Source organism: Phoca vitulina, unplaced genomic scaffold (genome assembly GCF_004348235.1).
Source record: "Phoca vitulina isolate PV1807 unplaced genomic scaffold, GSC_HSeal_1.0 scaffold24, whole genome shotgun sequence".
Taxonomy (NCBI): Eukaryota; Metazoa; Chordata; class Mammalia; order Carnivora; family Phocidae; genus Phoca; species Phoca vitulina.
In genome coordinates, this window is record NW_022589727.1 from 7961558 (window position 1) to 7983536 (window position 21979).

A 21979-nucleotide genomic window follows, 5' to 3' on the forward strand; every position below is an offset into this window, starting at 1 on the left:
CTGGAGGGGCAGAGGGAAAGGGAGAGAATCTCAAGCAGGCTCTGCACTCAACGTGGGGCTCGATCTCACGACCATGAGATCATGACCTGAGCTGAAACTAAGAGTCAGATGCTTAACCAACTATACTACCCAGGTGCCCCGTGGCATTATTCTTATATTTTTTGAAGTTCTTATCTTTTAGAGAGACACACTGAAGGACAGGAGGGGGAAATATGGTTAGAATATAGATGAAGCAGTATTGGCCATAACCTGATTATTGTTGATCTGATCATGGTTGAACCTAGTACATGGTAGTTTGTTATACTATTGTCTACTTTTCAACACGTTGGGACTTTTCCATCATAAATAGCTTTTTTTTTTTTTTTTAAGAAAATAAAACAAGGGGCGCCTGGGTGGCTCAGTCGTTAAGTGTCTGCCTTCGGCTCAGGTCATGATCCCAGGGTCCTGGGATCGAGCCCCGCATCGGGCTCCCTGCTCAGCGGGAAGCCTGCTTCTCCCTCTCCCACTCCCCCTGCTTGTGTTCCCTCTCTCGCTGTCTCTCTGTCAAATAAATAAAATCTTTAAAAAAAAAAAAAAAAACTGTACATTTAAAAAAAAAAAAGAAAAGAAAACAATAATAGAAAGTCACTGTTTCATCCCCATACTTAGTACTTAGGTGATACCTCAGCTGGATGTGAATTACTGTTTTTAAGTAGGCTCCACACCCAGTTTGGAGCTAGAACTAACAACCCTGAGATCAAGAGTCACATGCTCTACTGACTGAGCCAACCAGGCGTCCCTTTAATTATTTTTATTTTAAATCTTTTTTTTATGGAATTATAAGAGAGAAGTTTTTTTTTTTTTTTTGAGATTTTATTTATTTATTTGAGAGAGAGAGACAGCATGAGCAGAGTAGAGGGGCAGAAGGAGAGGGAGAAGCAGGCTCCGCATTGAGCAGCAAGCCCAACATGGGGCTCCATCCCAGGACCCTGGGATCATGACCTGGGCCGAAGGCAGACACTGACTAAGCCACCAGGTGCCCCAAGAGAGAAGTTCTTTATCCTCTGTTTTAAAGGGGTTTCTTCACTGTTGTCTTCTAATTCACAGTAAAGTTAATCGTTGGTAATAGATAGCCTAGTTTTCTCCCTTCCTATAAGTTTCTAAGAGTTCCTTTTGATTATTTAGCTCTGTATTTTCTTTCTTTCTTTCTTTCTTTCTTTCTTTCTTTCTTTCTTTCTTTCTGTTCTGTAATTTCTTAATCAAATTCTTTGGCATAGGTCTTTTTTCTCCTCTTCATTTATTGTACTGAGAATATAAAGGGCCATTTGAATGTAGACTGTTTTGCTTGAGAAATCATATTTTTCTTTGATAATTTTTCCTACCATTTTCTTTGTTCTTGCTGAAATTCCTATTATTTGGATATTGAACTGATGCTGTTTTTACTGGGATCGCATTAAGTTTGTAGATAATGTTAGGAAGAATTGACATTTCTTATCTGGTAGATTTTCTTACCTTGAACATGTTATGTCTTTCCATTTATTCAATTGTCCTTTCAGTTTTGTTCAGAGTTTAGAATTTTTTATAATATTTGACATTTTTAATCATCTTATTCCTACTTTGTTTTTGTGTCATTTTGAAATGAAATCTTTTATTGTGATGTTTGCTAGCTGGTTATTGTTGCATGTAGGAAAGCTACTGATTTTGTTTATTGATTTTTTTTAAGCAAGTTTGCTAAATTCTCTTATTTCTAATAATTTTCCATTGATCATCTTGGGTTTTGTTCCAGGTATACATCCATATCATCTGCAAATGAAGTTAATGTCACCTTTTCTTTTCTGAATTTTTTTTTTTAAGATTTTATTTATTTGTTTGACAGAGAGAGACACAGCGAGAGAGGGAACACAAGCAGGGGGAGTGGGAGAGGGAGAAGCAGGCCTCCCATGGAGCAGGGAGCCCGATGTGGGACTCGATCCCAGGACCCTGGGATCGTGACCTGAGCTGAAGGCAGACGCTTAACGACTGAGCCACCCAGGCGCCCCCTCTTTCTTTCTATTCTTTAAAAATGAGTAGTGGGGTATTAATTTTTTGAGTGTGTTGCCACGTTCTCTTTCCTAGTTTTTCATTTTCTTTTACTATTGGTGGGTGATATTGGGTTCTGTTGGTGATGGTGCAGAAAAAAGTGCGTCTCTGGCTTCTGTGTTCCCTGCAAGTTGGCAGCTGAAGCCCCAAACTGGACCAGACTCAAGTTTAATCCCTTTGGCAAGACTACAGGAGGCACATAATGTCTGGTTGTTTCTCTTTTTGTAATCATAGCAGTCACTGATGCTTACTATCATATTAATTCACTGGGGGATTGCAAAATGGTGATATTCTGACATTTCTTTTTAAAATATTAAGTGAACTTTTTATTTTAGTAAAGTTGTAGATTTACAAAATATTTGCAAAGATAGTACAGAGAATTCAGTGAACCCTGTTTTCCCTACAGTTAACATCTTATACTGCTGTGATACATTTGTCACAACTAATGAACCAATATCAATACTTTATTATTAATTAAACTACATACTTTATTCAGATACCTTTAGTTTGTGCCTAATTTTTTTTTTTCTGTTCTAAGGTTCCACCCAGAATACTACAATACATGTAATTATCATGTCTCTTTCATTGCTAATAGGAATGCAGAATGGTGCAGCTACCTTGGAAGATAGCTTGGAAGTTTCTTTTTTTTTTTTTTTTTTTAAAGATTTTATTTATTTACTTGAGAGAGAATGAGAGACAGAGAGCATGAGAGGGAGGAGGGTCAGAGGGAGAAGCAGACTCCCTGCCAAGCAGGGAGCCCGATGCGGGACTCGATCCCGGGACTCCAGGATCATGACCTGAGCCGAAGGCAGTCGCGCTTGGAAGTTTCTTAATAGAGTTAAACATAGGCTTCCCATATGATCCAGAAAGTGTGCTCCTTGGTATTTACTCAAATGAGCTAAAAATTTATATCCACACAAAAATCTGCACATAAATGTTTATAGCAACTTTATTCATAATTGCCAAAAATTGGAAGCGACCAAAATATCCTTGAATAAGTGAATGGATAAACTAGTACATCCATACAATGGAGTATTACTTGGCCATAAAAAGAAATGAGATATTAAGCCATGAAAAGACATCGAGCAAACTTAAACACATATTGCCAAGTGAAAGAAGGCAGTCTGAAAAGGCTACGTACTGTATGATTGCGGCTTTATGATGTCGTGGAAAAGGCAAAACTAGGTACTCAATGAAAAGACTAGTGGTTGCCAGGGCCAGAGGGAGGGAAGAAGGCATGGGTGGGTGTTTTTATGGTAGTAAAACTATTCTGTACAGTAGTACAATGGTGGATACATGTTATTGTACACTAGTCAAAACCCATAGAACGTACAACACAAAAAGTGAACCCTCCTATAATCTATAGACTTTAGTTAATAATAATGTGTCAATATTACCTCTAAAGTTGTAAGAAATGTACTACACCGAGACAAGATGTTAATAATGGGGAAAACTGTGTGCATGCATGCGTGTGTGTGGTGGGGGTGGGGGAAATATACGGACACTGTGTATCATTTTTCTATAACCCTAAAACTGCTCTAAAACATAAAGTCTATTAATTTCTAAAATCTCGCTTCTCATCATTATCCCAATTTCATTAATTAATTAATTACTTCTGTAAGGATTCGTAGATTCTGATTTTGTCCCATGGGCGCTAATCCATTATTATGAGAAAGACAAAGGCAGGCCCTGAGACGTGGGAGCCGGCCTGATGCTCACAGCCAGGTGGCAGTGTTGAAGCTAGCCTGGTGTTGGCAGCCAGGCTGTGTATATTCTTCTGTCGGACACAAATCAGCTCACGGAGCACCAGCGTCAGACAAGGTCACTCTGAGACCATGGTAAATTGAGACAAAACAAGGCCACTTCATAAGTTTGTCTAGGCACAACAAAAACAAGATGCAACCCACAAAATGCCAGAGATCCCTCTCTTTACTTCTTTTTTTTTTTTTTTTAAAGATTTTATTTATTTATTTGAGAGAGAGGATGAGAGGAGAGAGAGAGCACATGAGAGGGGGGAGGGTCAGAGGGAGAAGCAGACTCCCCACTGAGCAGGGAGCCTGATGTGGGACTCGATCCCGGGACTCCAGGATCATGACCTGAGCTGAAGGCAGTTGCTCAACCAACTGAGCCACCCAGGCGCCCTCTTTACTTCTTCTTTACCATTACAGCTTTATCCCTAATCTAGTCTGCCTTCCTTATACATACAATTTATTGAGGTGCCCAGTCACAGAAATGTCTCCACTTTCGGACAGTGTGCAATCCAGAGTGACCCCCACATTCTTGGACTCTCCTCAAACCCTTCCAAACTACAACCCAATCCTGTAATAGGTTTTTCTGACACCCTCTTATGAGACACTCCGTGGTTCCCTATGGTGTGTGTTTGCTGTCACTGTAATGAGTAATGAACCCAACTGGTTCAACTATAGGCATTGACTCTATCATCGATTTTGATAATAAAATTGTCTCAGATTTGGCCTTTTGACATATTCCCATTGTTCTTTGAGCGCTTTCTGGAACAACAAGATGTCCCAGGCTCATTTTGTAGGTTCCCTGCCCCAACCCTGGAATCAGCCATTTTTCTAAGGAGTCCTGGTTTCTTTTAGTTGGGAGTGATAATTAAAAGTTCTGGGAGGGGTGCCTGGGTGGCTCAGTTGGTTAAGTGTCCGACTCTTGGTTTCTGTTCAGGTCATGGTCTCAGGGTTGTGAGATCGAGCCCCGCATCAGGCTCTCTGCTGGGTGTGGAGCCTTCTTAAGAGTCTCTCTCTCCCTCTCCTTCTGCCCCTTAAAAAAATGTTCTGGGAGCTAAGCTCATTGCTTTGGGGTGCCATTGCTTCCAGGTGTGGCCAGAACTAGGGAATATATATACATACTTTTATATATACACTTAGAAACACTTGCAGCTGCATCTCTCTTTGTCTTTATTCATATGAATAAAGATATATATATACATGTATTTACATCTATATGAACATGAGCTCACCCTGATACTGCCATTCCAACCCAGCACCACAGGTTCATTCTGGTTTTCTCTTTCCTTATTTGTCTTTTCTGTCACCTCTCCCCACCCAGCCCTTTCCATGCTGGGGCCTTCCTCACCTCCCCTGCGCTCAGAAATCCTGTGCTGGGCCGTCCCCTAAGCACCACAGCTGGGCTCCGAAACACTGCCTGGAGCCACCCCGGCTTCCCCCCACCTTGCTCTGTGCCACCTGATGGATGTAAGACTGAATTGAGAGTAAGGGAATGAAGAAGAGGGAGAAGAGCATTTCTGTATTTCCTTTAAACTTAAAAAAAAAAAAAAAGAATGGTGTCAGCCAGGTTGGTCTAGGCAAAAACTCTGCCTAAGGGAATACTCATGGCAGCTTGTATATTAAACGTTTAATTTCACTTAACACATGTCTGTTAAAGCATATGCTCATGTTTTATTTTAATGTACTCTTGTGACCAATTTAGTATAAATAGAATGTATTTCAGAGACGGAGCAGTCTGCAGCCTTGCACCTGTGGAGATGGGCTCGCTAGCCGTGCCGGGACCGCTCTCGGGAGCCAGGGACAGAGGTGGAGAAGGGCCTGCTGCTGCGCCGGGCCCGTCGGTGTGGCCCCACTGTCGGCGGCATGGGCGGGAAAGGAGGGAAGTGAGTCTGGGGCTGGTGGCAGGTGGGGCAGGAGTGGGGAGGCCGGTGGTCCTGGGAGAGAAAACATTATTTATGATACTTGTTAAAGATGGTCAGGCAGCCTTTAGTCAGGACCCTCACAGTAGGTGTAGGGACCACTGAGAGGAGATTTTGCAGCAGGGCAGAGACACTGCCCTGAACTCCCAGTACAGCATGGACAAGTGGGAATATAGCGCCAGGGGGCAGGGTAGGGGTCAGTGCGTGGACTGTCACTAAGAGAGAGCATCAGAGGGAAGAGGGGTTCCGGCTAACCCAACCCGACAGGATTCTTGCTGAACGCAGTGAATGGGATCAGACATCACCTGGGGGAAGGGAAAGGGGGATCAGGAGCCTGATCAGATCTGAGGGGAGGGTTCTTACTAAAACTGGATTTTATAAGCATGTGCAGAGATGGGCCTAGGAGAAGGCTTGGGAGGCTGACTAAAGTTTGATCGAGCAAAGAGTCTTTGTTAGTCCTCACAGAATCAGACTGGCCCATGAGGCCTGTCACCCACTCTGAGCCTGTCATAAGGGACTGTCCTCCAGGGACCCCATGCTGAGCTCCCATGGTTCCACCTCACCGCGAATGCCTAGAGTCACTCACCATTTAACTGTTCATTCAGTCAGATGAGGCTTGGGTTCTTCCCCCCGGGCCCCCCAGATACACTAAAATGACTCCTGATAAAGCATGGGTTGCCTCTGTTACATGTTAACATTAAACTAATAGATACCCGCTGAGAGAAAATACCTCCCCGACACATGACTGCAGACACATAGAAGACTTACCGTCACCAGAGCATGCTTTATGGTGAAGCTCCGTCCCTCCCTGGAATGTCTCCACCCAGCCTTCCATCTCCACCCACCATGTCCACCCTGAGACTTCACTCAAACCCCTCCCTGACCCAGACGCTCACCAGAATGACCCTCTTCATCCTTACCTGAATTACCCAGGCACAAAGGCACACCCTCCTTTCTACCTCCACGAGAGCACACATCCCATCTTGCTCTCCCCCAGTTCCTGTCTCTGCAGCTCCACACAGTGTGGGGCAGAACTCAGCAGCCTTGCCCAGAGCCCCCCACCTGGTGGTGCCCAAGGAAAGTTTGTAAATAGATACTGCCCTTTGCATCAGGGACGTCAGAGATCGTGACCCTCCTAAGAGTTTCCAGAGCCTTCTCTCCTCTGTCTTCTCTTTCTCCATCCCCCCAAGAACTGTAGTGTTGTTTTTTTTTTTTTTTTTTTAGTTAGACTATTCTTTATCTTGACATTAGAATTGCAGAGGTACTGTGATTTCACCCTGACAATGGTGGGGGTGGGGTGGGGGGGTGGGGGGGTGGGAGTGGTGATCATCAGCTCTAAGGAAATAAAGCTATCCTCAAGACAAAGCTGACCAAGTTCCTCAAGGAGTGATTCATGTTTTCAGGAAGCTTCCAGGAAGTTGTGTATTTTACTCGCTGCCTGGGCATCCACTCTGGTGAGTTAAGTGTTGACCCACATCTGTTAGTCCCGTGGTTATTTGCTTGACTCATCCGCTGGCTCTCACTGTGGAGCTCTGTTTCCCCTCGCCAGGCTCCATCCGGCCCCCTGCCTCCTTCATCTGTGTGCTGGTTCCCCCGTGCCCTTGACAATGAGTAGTTAACCCACTCCTTCAGCTGCTTCAGCTCCCCCTGTGGTCCCAGCCCTCCTGACTCCTTTACTGCCTACAGAGGGTAGGTGGGGGGTCCGTGATGTTCGGGGATGTCTGTCCATTTTCACAGGCCCACTGACTGCTCCTTCCCCCAACCCAGTGGTTACCCATCCTCCAGAGTGCCCAACCCCTGAACCACAGCCAGCTTTCTAGACAGTAGGTGGGTGCATCATCAGGTTTTTCTGTCTCTACAAGGGTCTTTCACTTTCTCTTTTTCAATATGTTTGGACTTCCACGGGCATCTGATGGCTATATATTTTGCCAGCAAATGTATATTCTTCTGATCTGGTTTACTTCTGGGACTGTCTCAACAGGCTGAGATTTGTTGTTGGGGGTATGTGTGTGTGTGTGTGTAAGTAAGGAGCCACAGGCCAGGAAAGCAATTTGCTGCCTCCAATTCTTTATCCTGTAAAGATACGTGGCAAGGAAGCTATTCTTTTTTAATTGAAGTATAATTGACATAGAATATCCTATTAGTTTCGGGTGATTTGATATTTTTATACATTGCAAAATGACCCCCACAATAAGTCTAGTTAGCACCTGTCACCGTACGAAGTTATTATAATATTATTGACTGTATTCCCTATGCGGTACATCTCCATGCCTCAATATTTTATAACTAAAGGTTGTACCTCTTCATCCCCTTCACCTGTTTTGTTCCCAGCCCCGAACTCTCCCCACTCTGATAACCAACAGTTTGTTTCTTGTTTCTATGACTCTGTTTGTTTTGTTTGTTCATTTGTTTTGTTTTTTAGATTCCACATAGAAGTGAAATCACATGATATTTGTGTTTCTATGTCTGACTTATTTCACTTAGCATAATACTCTCTGGGGCCATCCATGTTGTCACAAATGGCCAGATTTCATTCTTTTTTATGGGAGTAATATTCCTTTATATATATATATATATATATATATACCACAACTTTTTTAAAATTAACGTATGCTGTATTATTAGTTTCAGAGGTAGAATTTAGTGATTCATCAGTTGTATACAACACCCAATGCTCGTTATTCAAATGCCCTCCTTAATGTCCAGCACCCAGTTACCCCATCCCCCACCCACTTACCCTCCATATGCCGTAGCTTCTTTATCCATGTGTCTATGGATGGACACTTGGGCTGCTTCCATATCTGGACTATTGTAAATAATGCAGTGAACATGGGGTTGCACATATCTCTTCAAATTGGTGTTTTCATTTTCTATGGAGCAATTCCCCAGAAGTGAAATTACTGGATCACACAGTAGTGCTATTTTAATTTTTTGAGACAAGAAAGCCATTCTTGGCTGTGTGTTCTCACTGGCGTGGCCTGGGATTGGAGCATCCAGGGGTCTTGGCCGGTGGGTGGTCCCAAGCAAGGCTGTGAAAGCATTCTCTCACCTGCAGACCAGTCCTGCCATTATCTGAGGCTTTTCTGGAAGCCAGGCTCTCTGTGCTCCATGCTTCATTGCTAGTTTATCATCCCATGTGATCCTCACCACAGCTCTGTGAGGTAGGTGTTGGCAATCCCATCTTCCAGAAAAGGAAACTGAAAGGGTAGATACGGTGTCTCCAGCCATGACAGGAGGCTGCAGCCCAGGTCTGCTGGCCCCAGCCCGCCCAGACTCGATACCAGTCAGCTGTCTCACCTCCCAGCAGCACACCCACAGCCTTACCGTGTGAGGCCGGTTTTACTATAGTGCAGAGCACTAGTGTTTCAAATAACAAATAGGTTGTCCAATGCAAGCACATGATATGGTTACAAAATCATCTTTATGTAACTGCAAGCCCCGATCTAATTTCTCTCCCTCAGGTAACACGAACCCGCTCTACCCTCTGTCCCCTAATAGAACTTGAGGGTTTAGATTTCTGCTTTTGTCCAACATACCCCAACCCTCAGACCCCAGAGCCCACCCATCCTTAGTAACTCAGACTGAGCCAGCTCTCATGATGGTCCTCTTGGCCTCCCCCTCAGGTGTCCCAAAGTCTTTCTGGGATCGTCTCTTATCCACCCCCATCGGAGCACATTCTTGCTCCTTCTTCCAAGGGTGTGATGGTGCCAGAAGAGTTAAGCTGGCTGCAAATCCTCCCTGGTGAGGTCATGGCTCAAAGCTTCTGTTCACCAAGCAGGAGCTGAACCTGGAAACACATGGACGCATTCAATCAGGCCCTGACAACAGTTGTTGTGAGTGTGAGAGGGATCCTGCGTGAAAACTTCAAATGCCATTTGCTGGGATGGGAATTTTGTCTGACAGGGTCTCCAGGGAGCCCAGGAGGGGCTGGGGTGGTGGGGAAAAGAGCAGGAGTCTGATGCACATCAGCCTTGTAACCCTGGAGACCCATGGGGTTGGTATATTCAGCAAACACAGAAGCCTTCTTTCCTCTGTTACATTTATTTCTTCTAATGTGTTACTATTTGACACCATAGTTATTATACTTTGAAAAAAAAAAGGAGTATTACATTTGAAAGGGGAATTCAGCAGTTCTGTAGTGGAAGGGGAATGGAAAATGATGTTGGCAGAAGAAAATCTCCACTTAAAATTTGGCAGGTGCCGTTGAAGATGGCTGTCCTGATATTGCCACGATGCTTCTTTCCTGATGCTCTGATAGAGGGAATCGAGATGGTCCAGTTCTTTTATTCTTTGTGTCAGAGGAGTGGGAGCTAATTATAAAATATCATTCAATATACTCTGTTGAAGGATGACAGCCACTATGTTTTCCCCTTCTCAAAATGCAGAAGCGACTGATCCATTCCATCGTCTGGCCTGGCTGTGTAAAGTCTATCACGTTCGGAATGCTAACTGTTATGTTTCTTAGAGCAACTTCCCTTTGATAAAGTTTTTCCAAATAGTGGATGATGCATCCTATGCTTTTAACAATGTGACATGCAGCAGAAAGAGATAAACTGGGCCAGAAAGAGTCTACTTCCTGCCCTCCCGACCCTGAGACTAAATGCTCCGGGGTAATTCTGTTTCGGAGTCCTTGAGGGGAGGGGCCACCACTTTCCCCAAAACTCCAGGCTGGCCCCAGAGTTTGTAAACTAATGCTCGCAGCTATTTGATAAGGGGTGAGAAAGAACCCCTTCCTTTGTACCCTGGGCATGGTGTGGGAAGAGGAAGATGGACCTAAGGGTCAGCTAGTACCTGACATGGTAATGAAAAGGCCCACAGAAAACATTTATTCCCTTCTCATGTTACACTGTTTTGTTTCTGGAAATTATCATTAATCATTGGGAAGTGTGTGTGTGTGTGTGTGTGTGTGTGTGTGTGTGTGTGTGTGTTGAGTGTATGGGCATTACTGCCCAAAGACTGTCGCAGGGAACTGAGGGAAAATGGAGCAGGGGGCTTCCCTGGCAGAGCCATGCGTGCTGGCCCGGGTGTAGGTGGAGCGCAGGAGGGGAGGAGCTGAAGGCCATGGGGAGCCGAGAAGCGCACAGCAAGGCATCCGCCATGTGGCTGGATGGAGCAGGGCCTGTGTGAGACCAACACCACCTCTCTCAAAACAGGATGAACAGTGAGCTCTGGTTGGTGGGGCCGATATACAGTTGTCACAGATTCTAACAAGGTTTGATGAAGGATTGATCGTTCTAGATGTACCCGTTGGTTGTGATTTTGTGATTGGTCAGCAGGCATTTTCCCCCAAAACCCATGCTATTAAAAAAGTGAGTTAATCTAATAAGTAACTACTTAAGGGAGAAGTCCCACCCCACCTGTGGCAGATCATCATTTGGAAATGTTGGAGTGTGGTGAGGTAAAGCCTTAAAAGACTTCAAGTTATGATGGAATATTGTGAGGGAGTTTTTATGCTTTGAACTAGGAAACACTGACAACAAATTTAAATCTCATTCATAGGATTTATTAAGAACTTTATTCTAGGGGTAGTAGTCCAGTAAAGGAATGGTCACCCATTCACACGAGATAGACATTCCAAATATTTCACAGTTGAGTGGGACACGAGCAGCAACCACTTAGCCAGCCAGTCAGCACGGAGTGCTTTGCCATATGACCACTCTCAGTTGCCAACTGTGGGAGGACTGATGGCTTTGTGGGAGGAGAATGCAAAGCCTCCGGGACAACAGGACGCACTTGAGGAGCTCAGGGAAAGAGCTTTTTTTCCCAATATGTATGGAAGTATTTTAATATTTTGGTGATCTGAATGCCCATACTATTGCATACCATCTTGGCCCAGCTTCCTTTCCTTTTTTCCTTCCTACCTTCCTTCCTTCCTTCCTTCCTTCCTTCCATCCATCCATCCATCCATCCGTCTACCTACCCACCCATTCATTCACCCATACACTCAGTATTCCATCCAGCTATTCAACAAGCATATCGTGGGACGTTTCCTTGGGGGATATGTGTCAGAGTGGATCTCCCGATGAGTTGGAATGACTCCTATCCCTGGGGAGCTCACAAGTTATTCTTGTTACTTGTGGGAAGGACGTGTTTTAGCTGCTGCATTGTGGTGATAGTGAGATGTCATAGAATAACAGATTAAATAAATTTACAAAATTTCACAGAGACTATGTTTATCATTTTGTATTTTTGAAAGAAAGTTTGCATCTTCTTGCTCGTTCTACAAACAAAGACACTGAGATACAAAACACTTATGTGACAGCCACGGGGGGCAGAGCCAGGAATCTGGCCAGTGGATTTTTCTTCAAGGGTGGAAACACTTTGTTAAGTGATTGTGGTTTCAAAGTATGGATTCTATTCCTATCTTAGCATTGACATTGTCTGACAAACTGGACAGCCAGGAATGGATGATCCGGTTTATTGTGGTTGAGGTGATACTCTGACTCTGCGATTAGCCAGTGTTTGGCTTTCTGCTGGTTTGATAGAGTAAGAAGGAAGGAGGAGTCTATTGAAATTCAGGAGTCCCCTGTAGTTGGAATAATAAATTTTCATATAAAATACAATTAATTCGTCACCCTCAAATGAATCAAGTGCTTCCTCATTTTCTTTCAAGAACCTATTGAATCAAGACAAATGTCCCATTGTTCCCACTGGAGTTTACTATCTTCCTTTTCATGAAACCAGTATGAGTGCTTACTTTTCAGTCATGTAGATCTTTCTGTACCTGACTCTGACAAACTCTGATAAAGGGACTGCCTTTGGCTTTGAGGGTGAATGGAGAAACATATTGTTGTTGTTGAATGAAAGAATACCTCCCAGAGGTTGGTTAAGTTTGAGTCAATTTTTAAGCCTATAGGGTATTTGTAAGAGGAAAGTAAGATTTACTGTCCTTCTCTCTTCCCTGAACATCACTGAAGGTTTTGGCTAGAGGAGAAGTAACTGCAAGATGCATGACCTATCCTCAGGAGATTTATGACCAGGGTCTGCCCGGCAGTGATTTAAGCTAAAAGCACCTGGTTGAAAAGCATGAGAGTTCACCACTCTTGGGTTATTGGTCATTCAAAGGGTGAAACAATAACCAAGTATTATTACCCCCCAATCACATCTGCTTGAAATGGGTCAGCACCTCCTGCACCCAGAGCAAGGGCAGGTATATCCTTCTACCAAAAATCAAATAGGCTCCTCTATTGTTTATGATGGCTAAAACCACAGGAGGCTCTGTGAACAGAATAGATTGTTCATGCACAAATGATCAGAGGTTTTCATATGCCTGTCAGAGATGTTAACTGAGAAGGGGTCCTGGGGAGCCTGCCCTTGACCCTGCAGGCCAAGAGTGGACCCTGGGTAGGGAGGGGCTGGGAAAGGGAGCTAGAGCATCATGGTCTGGTCCTGGAAAGCAGCATCTGAAAGAGGCAGAGCCAGACTTAAGAAGGGGATGATTAGACAGGCCTGTCTGCTGCATGTATGTGGCCTCCTGGCCACCTCAGGCCTCTCTGGTCCCTACCTGTCCCTTGTTCTCAGGAGGTCCTGGTCAACTCCCCACATTCTGCTGACCTCCTCCACGCAGAGTCCCATAAAGTTGGGGCTTCCTACATTTATAACCCCAGAAGGAATCAGAAAGCCTGCACAGCACTTTAGCTATTACAAAGAGCTCGTATCAGCTGTCTATTGCTGAATTAAAAACCACCCCAAAATTTAGAGGCTTAAAACAACCATGTTACTTGCCAATGATTCTGTGTATAAGAAAGTGAAAAGTGGCACCAAGAGCCAACAGCTGGTAGTTGTTTGAGTTGAGAAACCCTCCAGGGAGGCAGAACCACATCATTTCTACTGGAAGCAATTTTCATGGCATAGAAACATAAGCAGATTTCAAAAGCCATTCTTTGACCGTGATGGAGTAAGACAGAGATAAGACTATTTTGTGACCATGCCTGAAACGATACAGAGACGAGGACATCCTGCAACTCAAAAATAATGAAACATCTCCCTCTTCCAGCTAATACAAATTACCACTGATAACTTTCATCCCACTTTAATCCTCCTGCTTTGTAGATAAAAATTACCAAGAGATCCAGTCACCAACTTGCCCCTACTTTCTGACAGCACCTGATCAAAAACTCTGCCTCTGCTTCTCTAACCCCTTCATGAAATCACCCAGCCCAGAAGACATCCAAATCCTATTAATAAGGTCCACCCAACTTTCCCTTCCTGGTTCCTCTGGTGTACACTCTCCCTTTCTGCCGCACATTTAAATAAAGCTAACTTTGTTTGACTACAAGTGTGTTTCTAGTGGTCTTTGATATGTGGGTCAGTAATTTGGGCTGGGCTCAGCTGGCTGGTTCTTCTGCACCTGGAGCCTCTTATTATATGGCTACAATAACCTGGCAGCTCAATGAGGATGGGATGGTCTAGGATGGCCTCACTCACATGGCTGGTGGTTGGGCTGGCTGACCGCTAAGCCACACATCTCCAGCAGGCTAATCCTGGTAAACTTAAGTGGTATTAGAAGGCAGCCCCAATGCAAAATATGTTTTAAGCCTCTGCTCAAAGTATGTTTGCTAATGTGCCATCAAAGCAAGTCACACGGCTAATCCCAGAATTAGTGTGGGAGGGGACCACCAAGGGTATAGATACAAGAAGGGATTGGAGGCCCACTTCTCTAGTGCTGAACACATGGTTTCATTCAATTCTCACAAACGAAGACACTGTTATCCTAGTTTTACTGATGAGAAAATTCATATTTAGAGATGTTTGAGCCTTGACTAAGGCCATAAAGCTAATAAATATCAGGGCCAAAGCCAAGACCAGATCACTGAGTCATACTTCAGAGTTTCTCTCCCCAGACCCTCACTGTGGATTTGCCATTTGGATACAGATGTATTGTCACTTTGGTTACACAGGGCCCTTCAGGTACGTTTTGTGACTGATTTCTTTCATTTAGCATAATGTTTTCAGGTTCATCCGTTCCTTCTTATGGCCAAGTAACATTTCATTGTATGAATATACCACTTTTTTGCTTATTCATTCATTAGGTGATGGGCATTTGGGTTGAAGTTTCTTCCCCCAGAAGGAAAAAGATCAGGGAGTTAAATTATGAACTTGATATAAGAAATTCATGCCAACCCATTTATGCATTTTACTGGGGCAATTGGATAGTGAGGCTTAAACATCTCAATCACAAACTGCCTTCTCTCCTCTGTGATGAGGAAGAAAAGACACATGTCCCAGGTTGCAAGGATAGAGTGGGAGAGTCATGAAGGGCCCCAGTGCACTGAGCCTCTCCCAGAACCGTCTGAGCTGTCTTGCTACCATGTTGAGGGGTTCCCCCACAGGACCCTGTCTGAGGCCAGGGCTCTTATGTAGGGCACAAATTTATTGCTGAAGCATCTGGACACAGCTTATTTTATCAATCAGGGATTTCTTATGTCACCAGATCATCAACTACTGCCCTAACACAGCTGGGAAAAGGATCCCTAAAAATACAGATTTGACCAATTTCTGATTTTTTTAGTTAAACAGAAAAGGCCTAGGGTGAGGGTTGAAAAGGAGGAGAGGAAATTATCTTTCTCCACAGCTACTTTACGGCAGACAGCAGGATGTGTGGGGTGCCTGGGACAACTAGAAGGGCTACAGAAAGTAGATTTGGTTCTTAGAAGAAGGCCACGCAAAACAAAACAATGGTGCATTTAGAAACATGTTGCCGGAACTGATTGTAAAAGGCAGCAATGAAAATGGTTGTCAGGATGTGTTCTGTGACCTGCCCCAGCTGCACAGGGGGTTGGGGGGTGGGGTGGGATGGGCACGGGAGTCTGCCTGCCCCCCACAGAGTTCCCCAGGGGCATCTGAGGGCACCCAGAAATCCACCCTCTTCACAGAGCCCTGGGTGGTCTGAGCACCCCAGAACAGAAACACTATCCTAGGGGCCACCTTTATTCTCTCCTGATGACAATGTTCATTTCTGAAGGTGGACGTCACACTGCAACTCAAAAATAATGAAACATCTCCCTCTTCCAGCTAATACAAATTACCACTGAGAACTTTCATCCCACTTTAATCCTCCTGCTTTGTAGATAAAAATTACCAAGAGATCCAGTCACCACCTTGCCCCTACTTTCTGACAGCAGAGAAAGACTGCTCTGGAGTCTTTGGGAGAGGAATGGATTAGTCCTCCCCTAACTGGAAAATTTAATTGACCAGCACATTCTACATCACACCCATGCCCATTTAGGTCAATGAAAGGAATACTGTAGTATCAGTTCAACTTGTTTGAGTTGAGAAACCCTCCAGGGAGGCAGAACCGCATCATTTCTACTGGAAACCAGTGGATATTCACAGGTTGCTGACGTTACGTTGTATTAGTCAGGGTTCCTCTATAGAGCCAATAGGATATATATATAAAGAGATTTTATTATAAGAAATTGGCTAATGTGATTATGGAGGCTGCATCTAAGTCTGAAGTAGGAGACAGGATGGTGGACCATGTAACTTCCAGGCCAAGTCTGAATCCAAAGGCAGAAGTCCTCCAGCTCAGACAGGTAGAGAGAGAGAGAGAGTGTGAATTCTCCATTACTCAGCCTTTTAGCTCTATTCAGGCCTTAATGGGATTAGATGAGGCCCACCCAAATTGGGGAGGCAGTTGGGGTTACTCAAGCCTCCTGATTCAAATGCTAATCTCATCCAGAAACACCCTTAGCCACACACCCAGAAGAATTTTTAACTGAACCTCTAGGCATCCCATAACCCAGTTAAATTGACACATAAAATGAACCAGTCCATATGCTTTTTCACATTTTAAAATAAAAAGGGACCTAAATGTATTCTATTAGTCTTAATTAAACTTGGTGAAGGACCCCTAAGTCAAAAGGTCTTTAAAAAGATACCTCATTACCCACTATTTTCTTGGGTTTGCTAGCTTTGTGCCCTTCCTCTGTCCCACCATCACTACCCTGTATTGTAACACTGAGGCTTCTTGACATGCTTTGGTTATCAGACTGTGACTACCCAAAGCCGGAAATCTGGTCTATGTTGTTTATCCAGTACTGTCAGCCTGAGATGGTGCCTGCCACATGGAAGGTGCACAATAAATTTTTTTTTTAATTGAACTTGATATGTGGCCCATGATACTGGTATGTTGAGTTGGCTTCCCCAGCCCCCACCAAATCTCTGACAGAACAGCCTTATGGCATTGTGTAAACTTGGTTTGACAAATTAATATGAAATACTAAGAGAAATTATTGACATTTTTATGACAGGGAAAGCATTAGAATGAAGGGAGACTATAAAAATTGTAGCAAATGACTAATAGAAGGGGCTCCAGTTAATAAACAATCTTTCATTTGTTTTATTCTGGTGAATTGTGGTAGCAGCTGCTGATTTACAACAGGCTGGTTCTGACCAAATCTAGCTCAGCTTGTGATAAAGAAAAAGAACTCAACATTAGACACAAAATACGGATCTTTTCCCCCCCCCCCCCCCCCACCAAATGTCATTGAGGCATTTAGAACAATGTTAAAATACCTTTCATGGATGATTTTTCTCCAGTAAATTTTTAATCACACCAAATATGCCATAAACAAAATGCAGTTATTTCCTCTATAATTAAATTGACTAAACTCACAAGTTCATCACATTAATTAAAAGAGCAATCACCCAGTTGTAAAATTGCAAATAGCTGGCTTCCTCTTGGGCTTCAGATGGTAGCTTTTATTAGTTCACATATTTAAATATATACAGGCTATTGTCTGCCTTGAACTGTTTCGGATTTGTTAATTTTGCAACAAATCCTTTGTTAGAAAAAAGTGGAAATTTAAGTAAAATCTGGCCTTTGTCTGAAGCCCACGGTCAGACCTGGTATAGCATTTTTTTTTTGTCAAATGCCAGCTATGTCCCTATAAATAAAGCTAGTTACCAACTTCAAAGTAATAGATAACCTTGAGCTTTCAGAGAAAAAAGTATGTTGATTCTAATCCGTTTTAAGCCTGGATATAAATGATTTCAAGACATCATGGTGCAAAAACCCAATATTCCCAAATACTGATTATATTTGACTCTATAGACCCAGTGATAATACAACATAATTAAACACGTGGGGCACAAGTGTCTTTGAAATACATTATCTGCAGGGTGGATAAAGAGAAAAGAAATGGGATTCCTTTTTTTTTTTTTTAATGGGATTTTTAAAAATGTAAATCTGGCTTGAAAATGTTTGGCTAAATCATTCTCTTATCACTCTCTCAAATCCCACATGAAGTCCGTTTTCATAGACTCAGATTTGGAAGCCGTTGAGTCTAATTCCCGACTCAGTTCTGGAATCTGCTCTGTGTTGCTCTAAGCTCAGGCAACCTCTCCAGACAGCCCTTCCCTCTGCGTGAAGGGCGGAGTGCTGGAAGCGGCGTCCTTGGCGTTATTAGAGATGTAAACCATGTCCCTGTAGTTTTCCAGAATCATCAGTCCTTGTTCGACCCGGTTTCTGGAATACAGAAAAAGCCCTCTCCTCCTGGAAATAAGCCGCATTCTGCAACTGTGGCTCATATTACTCATTTCTTAGACTTCTCTCCATTCTGGATACCATAACCCTGGCTGACTCAAACTTGTCAATACTAGTTTGTTTGTTTGTTTTATTTATTTATTTATTTATTTATTTATTTATTTATTTATTTAGGTCAATACTAGTTTTAAAATGCAAATCACAAATTCAGCTCTACAAAATTTATTGAGTACCATGTACCAGGTATCTGCTAGGACTTGGACATTATAAATAATTTATTCATCGGGGCGCCTGGGTGGCTCAGTTGGTTAAGCAACTGCCTTCGGCTCAGGTCATGATCTCAGGGTCCTGAGATTGAGCCCCGCATAGGGCTCCTTGCTCAGCTGGGAGCCTGCTTCTCCCTCTCCCTCTACCTGCTACTCCACCTGCTTGTGCTCTCTCTCTCTCTCTGTCAAATAAATAAATAAATAATCTTTAAAAATAAATAAATAAATAATTTATTCACGTATCCAACAATAACCCTGTTCTCCAGTGGTTTCTAGTTGGGAATAGAATAATCCTGTACCTCTCTGCACACGTCTCTTTCTGCCCCACCCCATCTCCCTCTCTAGGGGAAGTTGCACCTGTGGTTGGGTAGGTCCCAGAGTAGTCAATGGGCCATATTTTACTGGAGAACTAGCTGGCTGAGCCTTAAAATATCACCACCCTTTGCGGTACCCTCTCCACCTTCCTGTTTTATATACCACGGTGAGACTTGGGGCCTAGTGATTGGCTAGCTACCTGCTGTTTCCACGTGCAGTGTCTACTCTGGTGAGTGGACTCTGCCCACTTGGGTTCTCTCCATCTCTCTCTGTCTCTCTGCCTCTCTCTGTCTCTACCCTGGAGGTGGAGGTGGCAGAAGTAAGAGTCTCACTTTGACTTCAAGCCAAAACTGCCTCTTCCAACTTAATTATCCTAGTGGGTTCTACTTTGTGGATCAAGGCATTGGTTCAAATTTAATCATGACACTTTATCCTCATTCTGCTAGTGTTCTTTACACACAGATTCCTCAGTTCAGGCCCCATGAAGAGAAGGCAGGAGGAGAAGCATGATACAGGCATTTCTGGGGCCCTCCCTCTGCCTAATTCCACCAGATGAACATCGGAACTTCACCCAGAAATCCCAACACTCACAAATCAGACCAGACGTGATTTTATGTGTGTGTGTGTGTGTGTGTGTGTGTGTATAACATCTCCATAAGAGCAGAACAAAAACATGGAGTTTTGTGGGTGGGAAATTGGAGGTAGAGGTGGGGGTGGTAAGGCAAGGGGCAGGAAGGACTGGAACTTTCCGCAGGTGCGGCCGGAAGACTATGGAGAGAGATGCAGCCTATGAGGGGATGGGAGAAGGACAGTCAGAGAATGCAGAGATCTCCTATTTGGTTGACACTGCAGGAGAGAGTAGGGAGGTGAATGCTGGAAGGAGGGGCTCGCCAAGATACGGAGAGCTCTGTCAGGCCAAGGTTTTGCACGTGATTTGGTAGGCAGTCCGGAGCTACCGGAGGTTGGGGTGTACAGATATGGAAGTGGCCCCTGCACATACAGGGACAGAGCTGCCTAAAGGGGCCGGGGAGGGCTGGGCACCGCGAGGCCAAGGAGGAGGCGCTCAAGCATTGCACCGTCATGGCCTCCCATGGGGCGGGCGGTGCAGCCTCAGCGGCCTGCTCTCTGGAGAGCTTGCTACAAACCCGGCTTGGACTCATCTTGTTCAGCTGCCACATCAAACTCTTCGTTGACATGGGGCCTGGCACTGACTGAGATCACCAGGTCCTTTTTTCACAGCAATTCTTTCAAGTCTCCCCACACTCACAATTTATGAGTGATTTGGAGAATGTCTGTGTAAAACCTGACCTTCCTCCTTTTGAAAATTAATCTTTTTTAGTGTTCACTTGACTCCCAAGATAATTCTAAATCTTCCCTCTGTTGTCTAGCACTCTCTCTCTTCTTCCCAGCTCTGTTTTGTTGGAAAATTGAAGAACCATCAAAGTTTTGTTGAAAATGTTGACAAGGTAAGAGCAAAGACAGGCCCCTGCGGCTCTCACTGAAAGCCCCACGAATAGCACTGAAGGCACGGACCACCTGAGTGCAGGAACAGTGCTTCCCGGGAGGCACAGCCAGCCGTCAGCCCTCACGCGCCCCTCACATGCCCCTCGGCATTAATCATTTCATTCCATAAAGACCTCACCGTCATCGAAGACTGTGTATTCCCCTGGCCGGAGGACTTCCTAGTGCCGGTGTGATGTGACACAGTCATTCTGCTGCTGCTTCTTTTTATTTTAAAGATATTTTCTTTTTTTTAATTTTTAAAAGATTTTTTTAAAAGTAATCTCTACAACCAATGCAGGGCTCGAACTGAGAACTCTGAGATCAAGAGTCGCACGCTCCACCGACTGAGCCAGCCAGGTACCCCTATTTTAAAGATATTTTCATTTTTCCTATACAAATGCTAGAGGTAGGATTGCTGGGCCATAGTTTCCCACAGTGGCTGGAACAAATGAGCGTTCCCACCAACGGTGCCCAAGAGTTCCCTTCTCTCCACATCCTCATCAACACTGGTTGTCTCTGGTCTTTTTGATAACAGCCACTCTAGCAGGTGTGAGGTGATATTTCATTTGGTTTTGATTAGCACTTGCCTGCTGATGAGTGATGGTGAGCACTTTTTCATGAACCTGATGGCCATTGTTTGTCTTTTTTGGAAAACTGTCTATTCAGTTCCTTTGCCCATTTTTTAATCAGATTGTTTTGTTTTGTTTTATTGCTATTGAGTCGTGTGAGTTCTTTATTTTATTTATTTGTTTATTTATTTATTTTCTTTAAGATTTTATGTATTTATTTGACAGAGAGAGAGACAGGAGAGAGGGAACACAAGTAGGGGGAGTGGCAGAGGAAGAAGCAGGCTCCCCGCCGAGCAAGGAGCCTGACGCGGGACTCGATCCCAGGACCCTGGGATCATGACCCAAGCCGAAGGCAGCCACTTAACTGACTGAGCCACTCAGGCGTCCCAGTTCTTTATATATTTTAGATGTTAACGTTTTATCAGATACATGATTTCCAAGTGTTTTCTGCCATTCTGTAGGCTGCCTTTTTTGTTGTTGACGGTTTCCTTTGCTGTGCAGAAGCTTTTTAGTGTGATGTGGTCCCACTTGTTAATTTTTACTTTTGTTCCTTTGGTGTCAAGTCCAAAAAATCATCACCAAGACCAGTGTCAAGGAGCTTACCCCCTATGTTTTCTTCTAAGAGTTTTATGGTTCCAGGTATTATGTTCAAGTCTTTAGACCATTTTTGAGTTGATTTTTGTGTATGGTATAAGATAATGGTCCGTCCAGGGTGCCTGGGTGGCTCAGTTGGTTAAGCGACTGCCTTCGGCTCAGGTCATGATCCTGGAGTCCCAGGATCGAGTCCCGTATCGGGCTCCCTGCTGAGCAGGGAGTCTGCTTCTCCCTCTGACCCTCCTCCCTCTCATGTGTTCTCTCTCTCATTCTCTCTCTCTCAAATAAATAAATAAAATCTTAAAAAAAAAAAAAAAAGATAATGGTCCAGTTACATTTTTTTTGCATGTAACTGCCCAATTTCACAACACCATTTATTTAAGAGACTGTCCCTTCTCCACTCTATATTCTTGGCTCCTATGTTGTAAATTAATTGGCCATATGTACCTGGGTTTATCTTTGGACTCTATTCTGTTCCATTGAACTATGTGTTGTTTTTTCCCAATGTCATACTGTTTTG